The 19,480-nt window shown below is 52.6% G+C and overlaps 1 protein-coding gene and 1 long non-coding RNA gene across 6 annotated transcripts in view; both read right to left on the bottom strand.

Moving 5' to 3' along the window:
* AGAP1 (ArfGAP with GTPase domain, ankyrin repeat and PH domain 1) overlaps positions 1-19,480 on the bottom strand; it is a 550,398-nt gene that overhangs the window by 449,115 nt on the left and 81,803 nt on the right. The window lies entirely within an intron of this gene.
* Positions 2,385-5,101, bottom strand: LOC144617041 (uncharacterized). Its single transcript, XR_013557032.2, has 3 exons — positions 3,774-5,101; positions 3,221-3,302; positions 2,385-2,924 (listed from the first exon to the last, which is right to left on the bottom strand). It is a non-coding gene; the product is annotated as an uncharacterized LOC144617041 (long non-coding RNA).

The raw sequence follows: 19,480 nt of genomic DNA on the forward strand, positions 1-19,480 counted from the left end.
CGAAGCAGCACTGACCACACTGTTAACTTCATGGTTAGTAGGGGGCCTATGGCCAACACTGCCTTCCCTTCTAGACTCCAAGGACCCCGAGACCAAAGACCTCGTTTGCTTGCTCACCAGCACCGATGGGGTGGGTGCCTAGCACCTTTGCAGGCGTTCAGTAAATGAACAGACACCAACAAAGAAAATTTAGGGGTTTTCACGGCCATCTGGCCAGAATATATATACGCGCATGTTAGGATATATACCTACATATGTATTTTTTTTTTTAACGTAGGAAGAAAATCACAGCAAAGATTTTGATTCATCCGCACATTCCTAAATGACAAAGAACTCTTACGGGCCACTGCTGGCCAGGTGTCCCCTCAGTTCCTGACACAGCAGATGGGGAAGGACACCCGTGGACCGCACCGTGTTGCGATATGCTAATTTGCTGTTAATTACAGCCTCTCCTCAGAAATGCCCTCGAAGAGCCTGTTCCGTGGGGAGGGCTGTGCCAATTAGGCTCGCTCACAAAGGAGTATCTTTAAATGATTGCCAGTTTATTTTAAATACTTCTTTTAATTTATCGGGAGATCACCTGGAGTGATAAGCAATAAAGTGGTTCCATTTACCTGTGATATATTTTCATGTTTCCTTTTCCTTACAACGTCTAGTAGTTTTCAAGGGAGAGCAGGAGACAAAGGAACGGCCATAGGCAAAAATTTAGCTAAGAATTCTTGCCCTGGCCTTTTTCTTCCTCGGAGGAACACGGCGGTGGTAATTTCTGAATCCCCAGCTTCTCTTCAAATAGATGTAATACTTCTCGATAAAGGAAGCATAAAGGTTCGGGGGACAGGGCTTCCGACAAGCACATTAAATGTAAACAAGTTCACGGGCGCCCGGGTGGCTCCGTCGTTTCAGCGTCCGACTCTCCATTTCAGCTCAGTTGTGATCTCGCGGTTCGTGCGTTTGAGCCCCGGGTCGGGTTCTGACAGTGCAGAGCCTGCTTGGGATTCTTTTTCTCTCCCCCCTCTCTCAAAATAAATTGAAAGACTTTAAAAAAATGTAAACAACTTTAGATTACAAGGTGGGACCCATTTTCTTCTAAAGTTGCCAAATTATTAAGGCCCTTGTATTCCTGACTGTGTGCCTCGGCATCTCATATAAAGAGTAAAGGTAAAACTATTTCAATACAACTTCTAACTTATCTGCTCACCTCACCTTGGGAAACAGGGTCACCTCCACACCACTGCCCAACGACAAGAGCACCCCCAGCCACGATGATGAGGGAGGCGGAACATTTGAAAGATGAAAGGCACCGCAAAGCCCTGAGCTCACAGCCTCACACGGAGGCGTTAGTTTGGACTCTAGGGACCGTGGTTTACGCGGCCCCAGGAGCACAGAGCTGGCTGTCAGGACCAGCCCTGGGAAGCAGCCGGTACGTGCTGCTGTTACGTCCATCCGGGGAGAACCACTGAGCCGGGCTCCCTGGCCGGGGTCCCACCCAACCGCCACGTGGCCCTGGACCCACCGGCTGGGAACTCCCAAACTGTGCCCGTCCGAGCCACAACTCTTCTTACCCTGGCTCCACGGCCTCGTGGGTTCTCAAGAGTCAGAGGCAGACCCACCCACCCAAAGTCATGCTCCGTTCCCTTAGCACCTGAATGTGATTAGCTGGTGAAGTGTGTATTTGTCAGTGTGAATGAACACAAAGGCAGAGACCGATTCATAGATCATCTGGAGGGGTCTGGGCACTCGAGGCATCGCCCCTGAGATCTCATTACCAGCAGCAAGAGCCCCAGCTGACATGAGTTATTTACTGCCGCCCTCGTCCTTTGATTCCGCACACGCGTCGTCCGCAAGAAGGTGCATCTGGGCCCCGCTTGAAACAGGCTACCGTCCAGGGGCACCAGCTCGGAGAGCGGGGAAAGGTGCGATCAATTAACAGGCCGGCGGGGGCCCCAGGGAGAGGAGAAGCGGGGAGGCCGGGCTGAAATCCTCCAACCCTCCCTCCCGGCAGCAGACGAGGGGCTTCCCCGAGCTAAGGGGAAGTAGGAAACAATAAGCAATTTGGGAAACAAAATCCCGAAATTGCGCTTGGATTATGATTATAATTAGAAAGTCAAGCATGTCTGATCGTTCTCCAGTGAGTCTGCAGGCTGCAGACCAGAATAATTTTACATAATTATCAACATCAACACGGACAGAGCCCTTCTTGCAGGCGAGGCCCCCCGCTGCCCGGGGCTCTGACCTGCGGGCCTCAGATGTGGTTCCGGCCCCTAAAGGACACACCCACGAGCGAGGTACCGTGCGGCCACCACGTGTTCTAAAACCGGGGCAGAAGAAGGAGGGGTTTCTTTGTCTACCATGTAAACATACCGCGGTGAAAACCCCCACAAAGGTATGAGATTCGAATCACATTTATAATCGATGAACGCCCTTTAAAGAAACAAAGACAGTCACACCAAGTCTCCATTTTAGCGGAAACTCAAGATTGTATTTTTTAGTCTGTGATGTCTGTACGGCTGTCCTTTACCGCTGGTTCCGTCTCCTGCTCACCGGCGAGGAGTCCCGATGAGCCCTGGGCTCCCGTCCAGAGAACACACACAGACGCAGGTTCTCTGACCGCACCTGACCCGTGTCCCAGGCCTGAGCACCCCAGTTATCCACCCAGGCGTGGTAACTCCTGGCTTCGGACCCGCCACCCACCCCCACACATCAAGAAAAGAAAACCACCCAAAAAGAAGACCGGAAAGAAGGAAAGGAGACCTTCTGTCATAAACAGACAGACATTCCTCTAAAATGACAAAGCTCTGAGCGGCGTCCCGGACCCCACGGGACCGCTGCTTCCTTTCTCTGTGGTCTCTTGAAGCTGTTCTCCTATTTCTGTTATTCTGTTACTATTACTGCCGGTAGCACTCTGGGAGGAGCCAGGGGGTTACCTGGAAAGTGAAGGGAAAGCTGGAAGACGGGACGGGACGGGACGGGACGCCCCAGAGCGCGTTCTGCCAGAGCAAACCTCCACTTACTTCCTAGCTCTGTCTTCCTCCTCCTTTTTTTTTTTTTTTTGTAAATAAAAAATAAACATTAACGAGTTTCTATAATATAAATAGCCTTTAATTAAAAAAAGTACTTTTAAAAACATTAATATTCACTTCTGTTTTCTGGAAACACACACACGAAAAGTGTGTTCAATCCAAGTGCAAAAGGAGGGGGCAAACCCACGTGAGGCGAATACCGTACAATTCTAGAGCAAGGGATCTTCCTGCTAATTCTTCCTCTATGATGATTGCCATACTTTGCGGGAGCCCAGAATCTCCCTGGGAAATGAGAAATCAGATTCTTGTAAGCACTGGCCAGAACAAACCCCCAGATCACCACCTTATAACAGGTGTAATTTTGACTCCTTCCAAAACTTGGCAGCTGACACCCCAACTCGTTAAAAGGTTTGATTTGTTAAACAGGAAACATCTCTGGTGAAATCTCAAGGGTCCCTTCCATCCCAAGCAACGCTGCCTTCACTCTTGTCCCTGGCTTCCTCCAGGCCTCCGCCAGACTGACCAGTTCCATGTCCCGGGAAATTGCTCTTGGTCAGTGACCTTGGAGGACCCATCTGACCATGTAACCTCTCTGAACACGGTGCCCCCCCCTCCATGTCCTCCCCACTCAGACGGCAGGGCCGGCCACACCGGGGGAGGGCAGCGGAAGACCCCACGGCGGCGGGAGGGCCAGCTGTGGCCCGGGGATCCGGGGCCTGGCCGCCCCCTCCCGGAGCACCCCCCCACTCCCACCTCAGGGCTGGCCTGGGACAGCTCCCCCTTCTGGGACCACACCCAGTGCGGTCCTGGCCAAGCCCTCTCAGCTGGCAGTTCTGTTCCCAGAGCCAGATGACAAGGGGGAAAAACATACACCATGGAATTTTACAGAATACCGCCAGCCAGCTCGGATTCCGAAGGTCTGTGACACGGCTGGCCAGCGCTCCTTCCCTATGAAGAGCTCAGACGTGTACCGGGCAGAAGACTAACACTGGGAGTCAGCAAGAGGACGCCCCAGAGAAGGCAGCTGTGATGTAGAAAGTACAAGGAGAAAACTAAGAGCTAATGATCCACGTGCAGGAGACAAGAGTCTAACCCCGACCCCAGCGGCCCACCCTGCAGGCTCGGGCGTCCGTCAGAGCAGAGGCCCAGCTCCCCTGGGCTCCCCTGCGTCTGGGACACCGCGGGTGTTCACACGAGGCATTTCTGATGCCTTGCAAGGAGATGGGGGTGCACTTTTGGTTGAACAGAGTTTTAATGTTTATTTTTGAGGGGGGAAGAGGCAGAGAGAGAGGGAGACACAGGATCCGAAGCAGGCACCAGGCTCCGAGCCGTCAGCACAGAGCCCGACGCGGGGCTCGAACCCACGAACCGTGAGATCGTGACCTGAGCCGAAGTCGGACCCCTAATGGACTGAGCCACCCAGGCGCCCCTTGGTCTCACATATTTTTAAAAGATCAATATTGGTTTTCGTGGAACACAACATCTAGATACCATGTATCCTTCTTAAAACTCTAAAATACCAATAAATCCTCAGAGAACGTTCCCAGCAGTGCCAGGGGACTTGGGGACACAAACCTCCAGCAGCGCGCCCACCTCCTCTCCCCGCTGCGCCCCCAGCTCCAGGAGGACACCCTGGGGCTGGATCTTCAGAGTCCTGGAGGGACCCAAACGGACCCCGACCGTGTGCCGGCTGAAGGAGGCCTCGGAGCCCAGTGCTCGGGGGAGGGAGGGGTCAGGTGGAGCAAAGGCTGGGGGCCCCCACCCTCACCCCTCCCCGGCCTGCGGGCTCCCAGCCAGTGGGAAGGCCTCCCCATGCCCAGAAGGCCTTCCTCCAGCCCAGGATGCTGGTGTCGCTGTCCCCGCGGGAGCACTGAAGGAACAGAGACAACTGTGCGTGGCTGGCCAGACGGCGTGGGTGACAAGGCGAAGTTGACAAGCACACTGTGCCCAGGATGTGCCGGAATAACCGTAAGCCGAGTATCGACGGGCTGCATCACGCTCTCGTCCTTCCACGAAGTCTCCTGCTTCCCACCTAGGACCCCCCCCCCTCCCCCACATGGTCTGAGGACAGCAGGGACCGGGCCTGGAGACATGGGAACTCACTCTGGTGCCAACTCTGCTCCACGGGAACCTGGGAAAGCCCCTCACCCACCTGACCCTCGTTCTCATCCACAGGACATAAACAGGATTTAATACCCTCTCTTCCTTCCTCCCGGCCTCAATGGGCTAAAGAGATAACGGGTGTGAAATGATAACGGGTTTGTAAACAGTTATCACTTATGGTAAAAAGTGCTGCTCCCTGCGTCCAAGCTCCGTGGCACCAGTGACTCATTCTGCCACTATTCCCCGAGGACGGCTCACGGCTCCTCTGGTGACATGCAGGGGTCACAGCGATGCCCAGTTACCATTTGGTTCTTTAAACAGCTCACTCTGGAACCGGCTGATGGCTCAAAGCAGGTCTTGGTCTCCGAATTGCTGAAAGCCACACACACACACACACACACACACACACACACACACACACACAATCCCTGAGAGGATGGACAGCTATGGGGTGAACGGTGTTCATCTCAGGAGAACCGATTTTGCTATCAATAAACACTGACACGCCAGCAGGCACCTGGGGGGCTCAGTCGGTGGGGCGTCTGATTTCAGCTCGGGTCATGATCCTGGGGTCGTGGGATGGAGCCCCACATTAGGGGCTCCGTGCCGAGTGTGGAGCCTGCTTGAGATTTTGTCTCTCTCTCTGCCCCTCTGCCCTTCTCCCCCCGTCCCCCCTGCCATGTTCTCTCTCTCTCTCTCTCTCTCTCTAAAAAACTAGAATGAAAAAACCTAACACACGACTGAGTTCTCAGCCTCTCACGCGGGCTGTGGTGGAAAACAGCAGCCTGCTCTCCCCTCTTCCTGCACCACATTCACCAAGAGGCTGAGAAAGGCCACTGGCAGAGCAAGTGCAAACAAGGACGCCAACAGTCGGCAAGTCAACACGTGGCCACGGCAGAAAGCTCATTTTGCACCTTGTGAGGCTTAGAAAACAGCCAATCTTGGTGATCACTCATCAATATTTACTAGTGTCCAAAGAATTCTCTGCAGACGTGTAAACGCATTTCCTTGTTTTGTTTTCATCGTAAAACACATGCTTGTTAAAGTCTAGAGAATTCTCAAAAGTAGGGGGAAGAAAAAAAAAAAGCATCGGATTCCAGGAGGCCAACACAGCTTCGTGTGGAGCTCTGGATGGGCCGACCCGGAGCCGCAGGAGTAAGATGATGTGCGTGCCCGTTACCGTGGCAACGCGAGGCACAGAGGGTGTGCACCACTTCCGCTAACGCTCTTCAGATCCGTGGCAGAAATTCTAGAGTCATCAACTAATTGCTGGTTGGGAAGAAATGTTGCACAACAAAAATGTGCCGAGCGGGCAGAACTGGCAGTTTTGGAAAGCAGCGTCTTCCGAGACTCCCAATCTCTGACGCAGAGTTTGGAGATTTCTGTAGATGTGCTTCCATTTCTTAAACGCCGCTTTCCTTACGTTCTCCCCGAGGGTGTCCAGTTTCTCCGGTTAGGTGCCCCCATTTCGCTTGGTGACGCGGCAAGGAGAAAACAGCGACGGGGATAAGAATGACAGGATGCCCAGGGATGTAGGGCTACGTGACGAGTCTGGAGAGGTTAAGAACTGAACATGAAATGCACAGCACGGACCAGGAAAAGCACCCGATGCTGGCCCCGCCTGTTGACTTCTATGATGAGTATCATAGCTTTAGTTAAACATTATTTGTCAGAGGAAATAGGAATGTGCAACCTGGAACAAAAAAAACGGCCTAAAGAATCGAGCGACAAGTAATACTCCTTCGACGTACACACCTAGGGAAGCCATGCCAAAGCTGCACAAAAAAATCTTCATTCCGTTCCTGATGCCAAGTTATACACACGGAGGCTGCCTCCATTGTGAGGGCAATGACTGTTTTCTCTTAAAAGAGAAAGAAATGAACGAGCGAACTGCACGGCTATAGAGCTTTTAACAAGAACTACCTGCCAGGCAACGGTTTTATAATCTAAATTGTTAGATAAGGGACGTATTAATGGTAAGCTTCCCAAAAGCGACAGAGAAATCAAGATGGGGCACCAGCCCTGGACGAGGGCCTTGGCCTCACGACGGCCAGAAGAAGCCAGAGTGGGCCACGTGTGGTCTGCCGATGGATGGTGTGGGTGCAGCGGCCACGCACAGCCATGTCTCACTGAGAGATGGGGAACCAGCCCAGCGCGTCCCTTCCCGACAAAGTAAGATGAGCCTAAACTGATTCTCTCCCTAGCAAGGAGCCTAGTGCTCAGATCCCCCGCGAAATGTTTCACAGCCACAGCGCCTACAGACAGACTTTGCAGATACGGGAAAACGGGTCACATGCATGCAGAGACACGCGGAGACACTGTGGGGAGAGAAGATACTCTGTAAGTTTTATTTATTTTGAGAGAGAGCGAGCGAGTGAGCATGAGCAGGGGAGGGGCAGAGAGAGAGGGAAAGAGAGAGTCCCAAGCAGGCTTCACGCCGTCAGCACAGAGCCCAACGTGGGGCTCGAACACACAAACCATGAGGTCACGACCTGAGCCGAAACCGAGAGTCAACGGGCCCAACCGACCGAGCCACCAGGTGCCCCAACTTTTTGACTTCTTCAAAAGAAAAAATGAAAGTTTCATACTCACAGAATCTAGAGTGTTCTCCATACACCCGAGAGGAGGCATGGGCCAAAAACTGCCTTCTCCGTTGTCTACTATGGAGACTGCAAGCATCCATTCTGTGACTTCCACACCAACCCATGCCCCTAAACTGCTTGACGTTTTCCCTACGTTAAGCTACTCGACACACATAGACTGAGCACCACGAAGCTGTGCCGGGTACACATCGGGGCCCAAAGAGACAAAGACCCCGTGCTCGGGAGCGTATGGTCCTGTGACGGAGGACAGCTCAGAAACAGTGTAGTAAGAGACAGCGTGTGCAGAGGAGAAGGGGCGGTGGGGGAGGAAGAGGAGAAGGGGCAGTGGGGGAGGAAGAGGACAAGGGGCGGTGGGGGAGGAAGAGGAGAAGGGGCGGGTGGGGGAGGAAGAGGACAAGGGGCGGTGGGGGAGGAAGAGGACAAGGGGCGGTGGGGGAGGAAGAGGACAAGGGGCGGTGGGGGAGGAAGAGGACAAGGGGCGGTGGGGGAGGAAGAGGACAAGGGGCGGTGGGGGAGGAAGAGGACAAGGGGCGGTGGGGGAGGAAGAGGACAAGGGGCGGTGGGGGAGGAAGAGGACAAGGGGCGGTGGGGGAGGAAGAGGACAAGGGGCGGTGGGGGAGGAAGAGGACAAGGGGCGGTGGGGCAGGAGGGAAGACACATGGGCTCTCAACCAGGAGGCCCGGCCAAACAGGACTTGAAGGAAGTGAAAACCACGGAGGAAGGGCACCGAGGGCAAAGGCCTGAGGCCAGCCGGTTGCAGGAACAACCAAGAGGGCAGCCTGGAGGCAGGGAGGGAACAGGGCAGGCGAGGGGGTGAGGGAGGGGAGGAGGCTGGGGCAGGGCCCGCCAACTTCTGCCAAAGGCCAGAGTTTAGGTCTGGGGAATCAAAAGACACAACACCAAGGGGACCCCGTGGTTTCTGTCCCCAACTACTCACCTCTGCGGATGTCACCTGACAGCAATCACAGGTGGTGCATCAGCCACCGGCTGTGGCTGGGGCCCAATCAAGTGTTATCTACGGAACCTGACACTTCCATTTCATCACTTTCACAAATCACAAGACATCCATCCCACCACTTACAGCTAAAAAAGCCATTCTTAACTCAAGACCCGTGCAAACCAGGCAGCAGGAAGGATCTGGCTCGAGGGCCGCAGTTTGCCCTTCCCCGCCTGGGGGCCTCGAGGATCGCCGTAAGCTGCCACAGAGGTCACTGTGGGGGCAAGGCCAGGAGAAACATGACCAGAGCTGGAATTTAAGAGTCACCTAGAAGCTTTCTGAGAATGACTAACAGGCCACTGCGGTGATCCCGGAGAGGGACGGTGACCACCCAGGTGGAGGTGACAGACAGCAGGATTCTTCATGTCCCGAGAGTAGAGCCAGGGTCCCAGCTTGACTGGACACGTGGGGTAGTGTCACAAAGAGAGGCAGTAAGGATGTCTCAGTGTTAGGTTTGCGGCCTAAGTGGAAAAACGCGGCGGCTGCCAGCTGAGCCAGGAAAGGCCGAGGGAGGGCGGGTGGGGACTCGGGCTCTAGGCGGGGTGCACTCAGCTGGCATTGCTGGTGACCACCACGGGCAGCGCCGCATTAAGACTGAACAAAGCGGGGGGGGGAGGTGCCTGGGTGGCTGAATCGGTTAAGAGTCCAACCCTCGGTTTCAGCTCAGGTCACGATCTCACAGTTCACGGGTTCGAGCCCTACGTAGGGCTCTGCGATGACAGCGTGGAACCTGCTTGGGATTCTCTCTCCCTGCCCCTCCCCTGCTCGAGTGCTCTCTCTCTCTCTCAAAATAAACATAAACTTAAAAAAAGAAGAGTTTCTTATAAAAAAAAAAAAAAAAGGACTGCAGAAAGGTAACCCGGTGCATCACGGGAAGCACCTCACCCCAGCGGGAGGAACAGAGGCCACAGACGACCGTGTCCAGACGAGCTAGAGACTACTCCCATTCTCTTTGCTTTTTGCACATGGGACAAGGGACTTGACCCTACCTCAGCCGAATGAGTGACTACAAAGGCTGGGGGGGGTGGGGGGGGGGCTCCCAGAAGGGTGGTTACAGCGGCTGCAGTGTGAACCTAATCCCTATTCGTCCTTAACGTGAAATTAGCTATTTTCACAGGACCGCTTAACCTCCACCCGGAAGCAGGAGCTTCCTGGAGTCGATTACGCGGAACGACCGTGGCCTCTGCGGCCTCCGTGTGCCGGATGTGGGTGCTGCCTCAGCCCTGAGCCCGAGCGGTGTGGGCGCTCGGGCTCCGTCAGTCACAGGGCAGGAACTCTCTCTGTCTGGAGTATCCTCAAGACTGGTCCCCTTTCAGGGAGAGGCACAGCTCACGAGTGTTCTGGCCCGAGCGCAACAAGGGGGATCCACAGAGGAGCGGCCTAGGAGTGTCGTCCAGCCTCACCGAGACCCAGCGGACACGGAACACAAGCCGGTTCGCAGTTCGCAGCCTGGTGATCGCGCGCACACACCCCGCTACGGGTTAGGTAACACCTCCTCCCCTCCCGCGAGCCTCTTCTGTCTCGTGCGGAGAACGCTTCAGAGCTGCACTCTTCGCAACTTCCAAGCACACAATACAGTGCTGATGACAGTCACCATGCTGCCCGTTAGACCCCCCAGAACTGACTCCCCTAATAACTGAAAGCCTGTGCCGTTTGAGCAACATCTCCCCGTTCCTCCTCCCCAGAGACCACTAATTTCTTCTTTCTCTGCAAGTGCAGCTTTTGACTCCACAAGTGATTGAGATCACTATTTGTTATTTCACTTAGCACAATGCCCTCAAAGGCCATCCACGTGTTCACATGAGGCAGGATCTCCTTATTTTTTGTGGCTGAATAATATTCCACTGTATGTATACGAACACCCCCATCTCCTTTACCCCTCCGTCCACCCACGGACCCTTAGGCTGTTTCCACATGTTGGCTACTGTGGCTAATAAGGCTGCCGTGAATGTGGGGATACAGATCTCTCTTCAAGACACTGTTTTCGTTTGCTTTAGTTATATACCCAGAAGTGGGATTGCTGGATCATATAGCAGTTTTATTGTTTAATTTTTTGAGGAACCTCCACACTGGTTTCCATAGTAGCCTCACCAACTACAAAACTGGGACAGGAAGACACACACACACACACACACACACACACTACACTTAAGTGTAACTTACTCCAGCCCACACACCCTCAGCAGCTAAAAATATATACCTGCAGGGGCTCTGTCAGCATATGGGGAAGGAATCAGCTGCAGGAAACCAGGATGTCTTCTAGAAGCAGCTACAAGTTTACATTTTGGCTTCAAGCAAGTTTTCCACAAATAAAAACAGAGGAAGCATTTCAAACTGATTTAGTGCGAGTATACGAAGGCACCAAAGTATATGCATTTTTACCTGCTCAGAGGAAAACAATGAGCTCATCTGTGCATCATCTACCGCACCAGGGAAGATCCACAAAAGGAAGACGGGCTCCCGGATCACTGCACCGGCCAAGTATTTAAAGCAGCTGAACCCATCCACAGCCCAAATATTTAGATCAGCGAACCAAGGACTCATCTACTCGCGTGCTTTTAAAATAAAGGCACTCAATCTGGTGCACACCGCAAGTGAGAGGAGAACTGGGGCCTAGCTCACCCCTCTGCCTGTAAATGAGAAATAACCCAATCACCCCCTCTCCCCAGGGATCTGGGGCTCACAAGGGAGGAACAACTCTCTAGGGACCCTGAGGGTCCTCTGGTGGGTCTCTCGCATACACCCTGGACGACCAGACCCACGCGCCTTAAGCATCACGTAATTCCAGGGGAGGCAGCGGGCTCTGATCTCAAGGCTGCAGCGGTGACACCCTCCCAAAGCTGCCGTTATCGGCCTGGGCCTCGGAATGTAATTCCCAGGAGCATGCCTCCAATATCTTTACTAGTGGGTGGACTCAGTTGCATGAGGTTCTCTCTGCTCAAAAGTAAGGTCCTTGGCAGCCGAATCCAAGCTCCCTAGAAGTCTACGCTTTAAATGTGGTTCCTTGATCTTAATGGGCGACGCACGGGAAGTAAAGACTGAGCATTACTTGCTGAGAAGCGACTGAACAGGGTTCCCTAAAAGGCCTGCAGCAGACTCAGCCTCAGAAACCTTCAGGGTTGATGGGGGTTTTCATTGTGATTCAGTATCTCCAGGAACTAAAGCCTGCCACAAGTGCAGCAGAGGCATCTGGGGATCTATGACAGCCCCATCACACAGGGCCCGGGCCCCCCCTGGACTACAACGGGTCACCCCCAGAAGGTGGCTTAGTTATAGCAAAAGCACATCATCTGTCACATTTAAAATTAAGTGGTTCCTTGTGTTACTGCATTTAGTTTAGTAATTCTGAATTCAGAGTTGGATTATCCAAGAGCGATGAGCATAAGAAGGCAAACCTAGCTTTGCGCAATACATCAGGTAACCACACAACAACGGCACCAGCCAGGAGCGTGCCAAGGGGCACAGGAGCATTTCCTCTGCAAGCTTTCCTTACATGATGCAGTGCTGTGGGCACTGCTTGGAACCGGCCGTTCTGGGGTTCAGGGCTCTCGTCCCAGGACACGGAGTAATCACCCCACAAGTAGGAGAGGGGGAAGGACCAAAAGAGCAGCAAACCGAGGAGGGCCCGCTACGTGGCCAGGGAGCCCAGCCGGGAGGCTCCCTCAGGTGTGGATGGTTCTTAGGGTGGTGCCGGGGTCACGTGGACAAAGTGCTCCACAGGCCCCAGGATGCACGTGTGCTCCAAGAGGGTAGACACAGAGCCACACTGTATCCCCCCACTGGGCTGGCAGAGGGGCACGATGATGACCAGGAGAGGACCCCCGCCCGTGAGGCATGGTGTCGGGAGAGGCATCATTCCAAAGGGAAGACCTCTGCCCCTGGAGTCCGGAACCCTGACTTTCTTCCCTCCCCATCCCCCCAATCTGCTGTGCCACTCAGCTCAGGCCACTGTACCAAAATCCAAAGTCCCCCAGGCAGGGCTACCTGGACAACGGAAATCCATTCATCACACTTCTGGAGTCTGGGAGTCCAAGACCCAGGTATCACCGCTTCTGTTCCGTGGGAGAGCTCCTTCGTGGCCTGCAGGTGGCCACCTGCTCGCTGCGTCCTCACGTGGAGGAGCGAGGGGAGAGCGAGGCCTCGGACACCTCTTCTGCTCGTGACCTGATGCCATCGCAGTGGGGGTTAGGGCTTGCACGTGTGAATCTGTGTGCATCCAATTCAGTGCACAGCAGGACCTCGGGAGACGTCACTGGCTTTCCTATCTCTAGGGTGGGGGTGGGGTGGGAAGAGCCGGTCCCCAAGGGCTCCCCGAGATCTAAAATTCTACGGCTCTAAAAATCGATTCAACAGTTAATAGCTGCTTCTACAATCCCATCAGAGCAGCCGCACGCCAGGCCTGCCTGATGCCCCTGCCCAGGTCCCTTGGCTTCCAGTCAGACACAGATCCACTCCCGGGACTCACAAGAGGGTCTATTTCAAGACGCCACAGCCCCGCGGCCATCTGGACCCCGTCCCGTTTGAGCACCTACCCTGGGTGCTGACTTCCCGCCCAATCCCCAGTACGGAGGTGGGGTTGGTACAGAGTTCACAGGGTTCACGCACAGCGCTGCCACGTGCAGTTGAGTTGAGATCAGCGTAAAGGCTGTTCTCGTGGGTAATTTCCACGGAACCACGGCATGACCGCCCCTGTCAAGGGCGCAACACCCATCGGGGCAAACCACTGCACCTCTACGACCGCCTCCAAGAACACAACCTCTCAAGTGTGAGCAATGCCTGAGCCCAGTGCATGATGCATGCACACCAGCACGCCATTGCTTCCTTCTGAAAAACATTTTGGCCTCGTGTATCTTAATAACCCACCCCAGTTTCTGTGGACGGATTCTTAAACGGCTCTCAGCGAGGCAAATAAAAGGATCGATTTTTCTGAACTTAAAAAAACAAAAACAAAAACAAAAACCAGAAACCTTCTGAAACAGACCTTGCCACCTCCCATTGCCCTCAACAGCTTGTTTTTGTCAATTTCACATACGTCGTCAGCTACAAGTGCCTCTGCCACGTCTGCGGGGGATTTATCAGCGAGTGAGGTTCCGCGACGGGTTTACACCGTCTCCAAGCAGGAAGGGCTCTCTCCTGTTTCCACGTCTCACTCCCTCCATCTACCGGTGGCTGCTGAAAATGAGTCCCCAAAAAGTCCACTGACAAGTCTCCAGAGCACTGCTTGCTCAGTTATAAATGGCAGCGCGCTCTGAAGGGCTCTACGCATTTCACAAAACTAAAACCATGTGAGCGGCAAATTAAGGCAACAGCGGGTCCAGTGTGGAAGAACGAGCCGAATTCTAGACCCGGGTAACGGGGTCTGAGAAGGTATTTCGGCATCCAGGTCGGGCATGGGACACCGTGGGTCCGTATCACTGCTCCCGCCCCCCCCCCCCCCAGGGGGCACGCTTCCCCAGGGAAGTGTCAACTCTAAGAGCTGGTGTTGAGCCCGTCACCACGCTGGGCGGCCCCCCTACAAATCCATGGTTTCCCAGCCGCTTCCCCTGGGTGATCCTTCCGCCCCTCTTCCAGGCACTGCTTCAAGGCTGCCCCTCATTCTCTGAGAGCCGTTTCCTGGAGAAATCCAAGAGGGCTCTTCAGGCCTGAAAGGCTCCTCTGGGCCCCACACCCATCTCCCCGGGGTTGCCCCCATATCCCAAGAGTCTCAACAGGTATGCCTCTGTCTCCTCGTCATTGTTCAAAGCCGGGGTCCTGCTTCCAGCCGCTTCCTCTGGATAGAGAGAGACCAAATTCCTTTAAAATCATTTCTGGGGAATCTAGGTGGCTCAGCCGGTTAAGCATCCGACTCTTGATTTCAGGTCAAGATCTCACGGTTTGCGACTAAGCCCTGTGTAGGGCTCCATGCTGATGGTGCAGAACCTGCTTAGGACTCTCTCTCTCTCTCTCCCTCTCCCTCTCTCTCTCTTAAAATAAATAAACTTTAAAATTATTTTAATGCTCGGAGCGCCTGGGTGGCTCAGTCAGTTAAGCGTCCAACTCTATTTCCGCTCAGGTCATGATTCCAGGGTCGTGGGATCAAGCCCCATGTCAGGTTCTGTGCTGAGCGTGAAGTCAGCTTAAGAGTCTCTCTCTCTGCCCCTCTGCCCTGTCACATGCTCCTGCTCTCTCTCTAAAACAAAGAATAAAAAAAAAGTATTTTAATGCTCTTGCCATGTGTTTGTATCATAAAAAATAATGATCTGGAAAACTACACACCATATTCCCAATTCTTTGCAAAAAACAAAAGTGCAGTGTCTCATGGGATGCCGATCATGGTGCCTGGCACGTAAATACACATGTTCCACGTGTCGTACACTAGACAGAAAAATACAAACGTTTTAAAAGTCGGGTTGGTACAAAGACTAGAAAGTTATTCCCGTGTCTCATGGAGCAGGAGAGGGACAGACCATGGCTGATTCCAGTTTTCTTTTCCAGATTTAATAATAAAAATATTATTTAAATAGGAACAAAAATCAGAATGCAAATTCGCTACAAAGAGCTGGTAGCACACTAAGTTTCATCACCAGAAGGGGGCAGCATCTTAAAGACTATGGAAACACCATCCTGTCTCTCAGTAAGAAGCTCGGATACTGAAAGTCCATTTGAGAACTGAAAAATGTACCAAGTTCCATTTAAATATCTCAGTGGCCACTTCCTTTACATCACTTAAGAATATTTCTTATTGCATGTGAACCTGCAATTAAAATAAGTTTGTAATTAATATAACATATAAATCTATGACATAAATTATCTAGAGTGGTTCACCCTTTCTCTCAAAAAATAAATAACACATTAAAAAAATAAATAAAATAAAATAAATAAAATAAAATAAAATAAAATAATAAAATAAAATAAAATAAAATAAAATAAAATAAAATAAAATAAAATAAAATAAAATATAAAATGTAAACCAAGGAGGAAACATGTGATCTAAAACAATTAAACATAACTTCTCCCCCTACCCCCCAGGGAAAGTTAATAATCTCACTCTACTTCATTCTGAAACTAACCCTTAAACAAATTTTGAAATCGAGCTGCTTCTCTGACTGTGGTCAGTCTTGTATCAGGGCCTCTGTCTTTGGAGAAACTTGTGGGGAGGACCAACCATCCCTGCACAAGGAGGGCCCATGCTTACCCATCCATTGCTCCCATCAGTGGCAAACAGAATCTTCTGGAAGGCTCTACGGACACAGCTGGCCTGGACCAAGCCACAGGTTAACACCGATTCACCCACAGTGAGGATGGCTGACATCAGTACAGAACTAACAGACCCCACACTGTGCGCCCCATCACCTCCCAGCCGTCACACACCTGGCCAGGTGAAGATGTGCCGTAGGCTTCTTCTAGAAGCTCGGCGGCCCTTGAGGGCACCCTCCAGTCCACAGTCCCGAGACCCACTCATCTGTTCATCACTGACTGGCACACACAGGCTGCCTCTCCTTAGACCGCGTCACCGCGTGCCTTCCTGGGAACCCAGCACCGCCAGGGGTCAGGCAGGAGTCACGCCCCTATCTTCTATTTCCCAGCTGGTCTCCTCCTCCAGGCAAACAGCCTACCCAGTACCTTCAGCCCTGAGAGGCCAGGGCATTCCTGCCACTGCCTCCCTGAACAACCTCAGCCAAATTCAGCCTTCTCGACCAACACCCAAACCAGACTCCATGTTCCCGTGTGGCTCGACAGCACAGACGGGCGCTGAGGGTCGCATTCCTTGCGTCAGCTCTGCAGGGATGACTGCATCCCTCCGGGACACGTAACACCGGTAAACTACCGAGGCCTGCTGGGAATCCCACACACCCGACAGGGTGGAGAGCCTCGCACAGATTCCTTCTGGAGAGCTCTCTTCGAGGCCGCCCACCGGTCATAAACCCACCACCGTCCTCGTTCTGAAACTATCGGCCTAGAACCAGCCGCTTCTGGAGCCACCGGAAGGCAGAGTCTTCTCCAAAGCAAAGGCCCCTTCGCCATCATGCTCATTCTGGAAGTTACAGTTTGGCTCCTTGTCCTTCAGGAGTGGGGTGTCCGGATTAAATGCCACATGCCAGCGGTCAGAGCCGAGCAGGCCGAACACTCACTCCGTTCCAGGGCAGGGATGACACATACAGCTTGTGGCCACCTCAGTGACCCTGCCTGGATACCGCTCCCTGTCCTGCTTGGCCCGGACCACTCAGAACCCAAGAGGTTTCATCTACTCCCACCCCAGACACAGCACAGCAAATGGGGCACACTGCTCCTCTGGAACCACATCCACTAAGAAAAAGAGTGACTCTCTGAGCCCAAGCCCGTCAGCCTTTATGACAGGTCCCGCCAGGGCTGCTGGGTTCTATCTAAACCCAAGGCCAGGATGATGCCTTCTTTCCTACCCAATTCCATCTCAAAGCCCATTCTTCCTGTCTCTGTTTGTGGAATTCTACAAAAATGTCTCTGATCCTACAAGAAAGGAGTCCCCTGGGCAGGCTGTGCCCAAGGGCAGATATGGAGCTTGGCTGGTGACTTGGGGGGAAGCCCTGTGCTCAGGCCTCTCCAGCACCGCCTCCCCGTTGGCCCAAGGGGACACGAAAGCCCTTTGGGGGGGGGGGGGGGCCTCTGCTGCCTCCATCACCTGCGCAGCCCCATGCAGGGGGTCTGCCCGCTTTGCATCCCATCCTGAAACAGCAGATACATTTTTTTCCCCTAAAATCACTTTTGGCTCCTTGGCCAGGCTCCTCTCCTTCCTTGCTCATCAGCGTGTCTTTGCACAGGTAGCCTCATGCCTGTCCTGCCCATGGTCGCTCATCACCGGCTTTAGCACCCAACCCGCAGGCCGGGGACACAGGGCTCCTTCCTCATCATCAGGATATGCAAATGCCCGGGAAGCACCATTCACGAAAGCGTACTGGCTAGGCACCATTGGGTTAATAATATCTCTCCTATGGAGAGATTATGGTTGCTTTCTGTTTGTTTTTGTTTAATCTTCATGTGAGAGACAGAGAGAGAGAGACAGAGAGAGAGAGAGGAGGGGAGGGGCAGAGAGAGAGAGAGGGAGACACAGAATCCAAAGCAGGCTCCAGGTTCTGAGCTGCCAGCACAGAGCCCGACGCAGGACTCAAACTCCCAAACCGCGAGATCATGACCGAAGTCGGATGCTTAACCAACTGTGTCCCCACGAAACTCCTATGTTGCAACCAAACCCCCGTGTCAATGATGTTAGGAGGTAAGGCCTTCAGGGGGTGATCACAAGCAGGGAACCATTGTGAATGGATTAGAGACCCCAGATAGCTCCCAGCCCCTTGTGCCATGTGAGGACACAGTGAGAAAGCAGCCATCTGTAAGCCATGAAGCAGACCCTCATCAGACCCCAGATCTGCTGGTGCCTTCATCTCGACCCCCGGAAGTGTGAGAAATGTTCTGTGAGCCACCCAGCCTGTGGTTATGTTTGCACAGCAACCCTAGCCAGCTGAGACCGACATATTCAAGGTAAAGGAAACACGGCCATATTTCACTGAAAAACAGCAAGACATCCAAACAGCTGATCACCTAGGGGCTAGTTATAATTCTGAAATAAGCTAGGCAAACAAGCCACAGAGGACCCTCCTGCTGGAAGATTCTTTCAAAGGTCCCATCGGTAATAACAATCCCCGACATGCTCTGTACAGGGAGCCCAAGTGGATTCACAGAAGTCTATCGATAAACCTACTTAGTAAAGATGCTTACAGTATGCTTGATCTATAATTTATTTACACTAATAATCTCCAAGAAAAAGGTGGATTAAAAAAGAAACAGACATCACTCATCATCAGGGAAATACAAATCAAAACCACGATGAGATACCACCTCACACCTGTCAGAATGGCTAAAATTAACAACTCAGGAAATGACAGATGTTGGCGAGGACATAGAGAAAGGTGAACCCTTCTGCACTGCTGATGGGAATGCAAACTAGTGCAGCCACTCTAGAGAACAGTCTGGAGGTTCCTCAGAAAATTAAGAATAAAACGATCCTACGACCCAGCAATTGTACTACTAGGTATTTATCCAAAGGAAACAAAAATGCTGATTCGAAGGGGGCACATGTACCCCAATGTTTATAGCAGCGCTATTGACAATATCCAAACTATGAGGGCGCCTGGGTGGCTCAGTCGGTTAAGCGTCCAACTTCAGCTCAGGTCATGATCTCGCGGTTTGTGAGTTCGAGCCCCGCGTCGGGCTCTGTGCTGACAGCTCGGAGCCCGGAGCCTGCTTCGGATTCTGTGTCTCCTCCTGTCTCTGCCCCTCCCATGCTCATGCTCTGTCTCTTAATAATAAATAAACGTTTAAAAAAAATTTTTTTTAAATAGCTAAACTATGGAAAGGGCCCAAATGTCCATCGGATGAATAAAGACGATGTGGTATATGTACACAATGGATTATTATTACTCAGCGACCACAAAGAATGAAATCTTGCCATTTGCAACAACGTGGAGGGAACTAGAGGGTACTATGCTAAGCGAAATAAGTCAGTCAGAGAAACACAAACATCATGATTTCACTCACACGTGGAATTTAAGAAACAAAACAGATGAACATAGGGGAAGGGAAGCAAAAATAAGATAAAAACAGAGAGGGAGGCGAACCGTAAGAGACTCTGAAATACACAGAACAAACCGAGGGTTGCTGGTGGGGGGATGGGCCAAAGGGATGAGGGGCCTTAAGGAGGGCCCTTGTTGGAGTGAGCACTGGGTGCCATGTGGAGGTGATGAATC

Source organism: Panthera onca, chromosome C1, assembly GCF_046562875.1.
Source record: "Panthera onca isolate mPanOnc1 chromosome C1, mPanOnc1 haplotype 2, whole genome shotgun sequence".
NCBI classification, from domain to species: Eukaryota; Metazoa; Chordata; class Mammalia; order Carnivora; family Felidae; genus Panthera; species Panthera onca.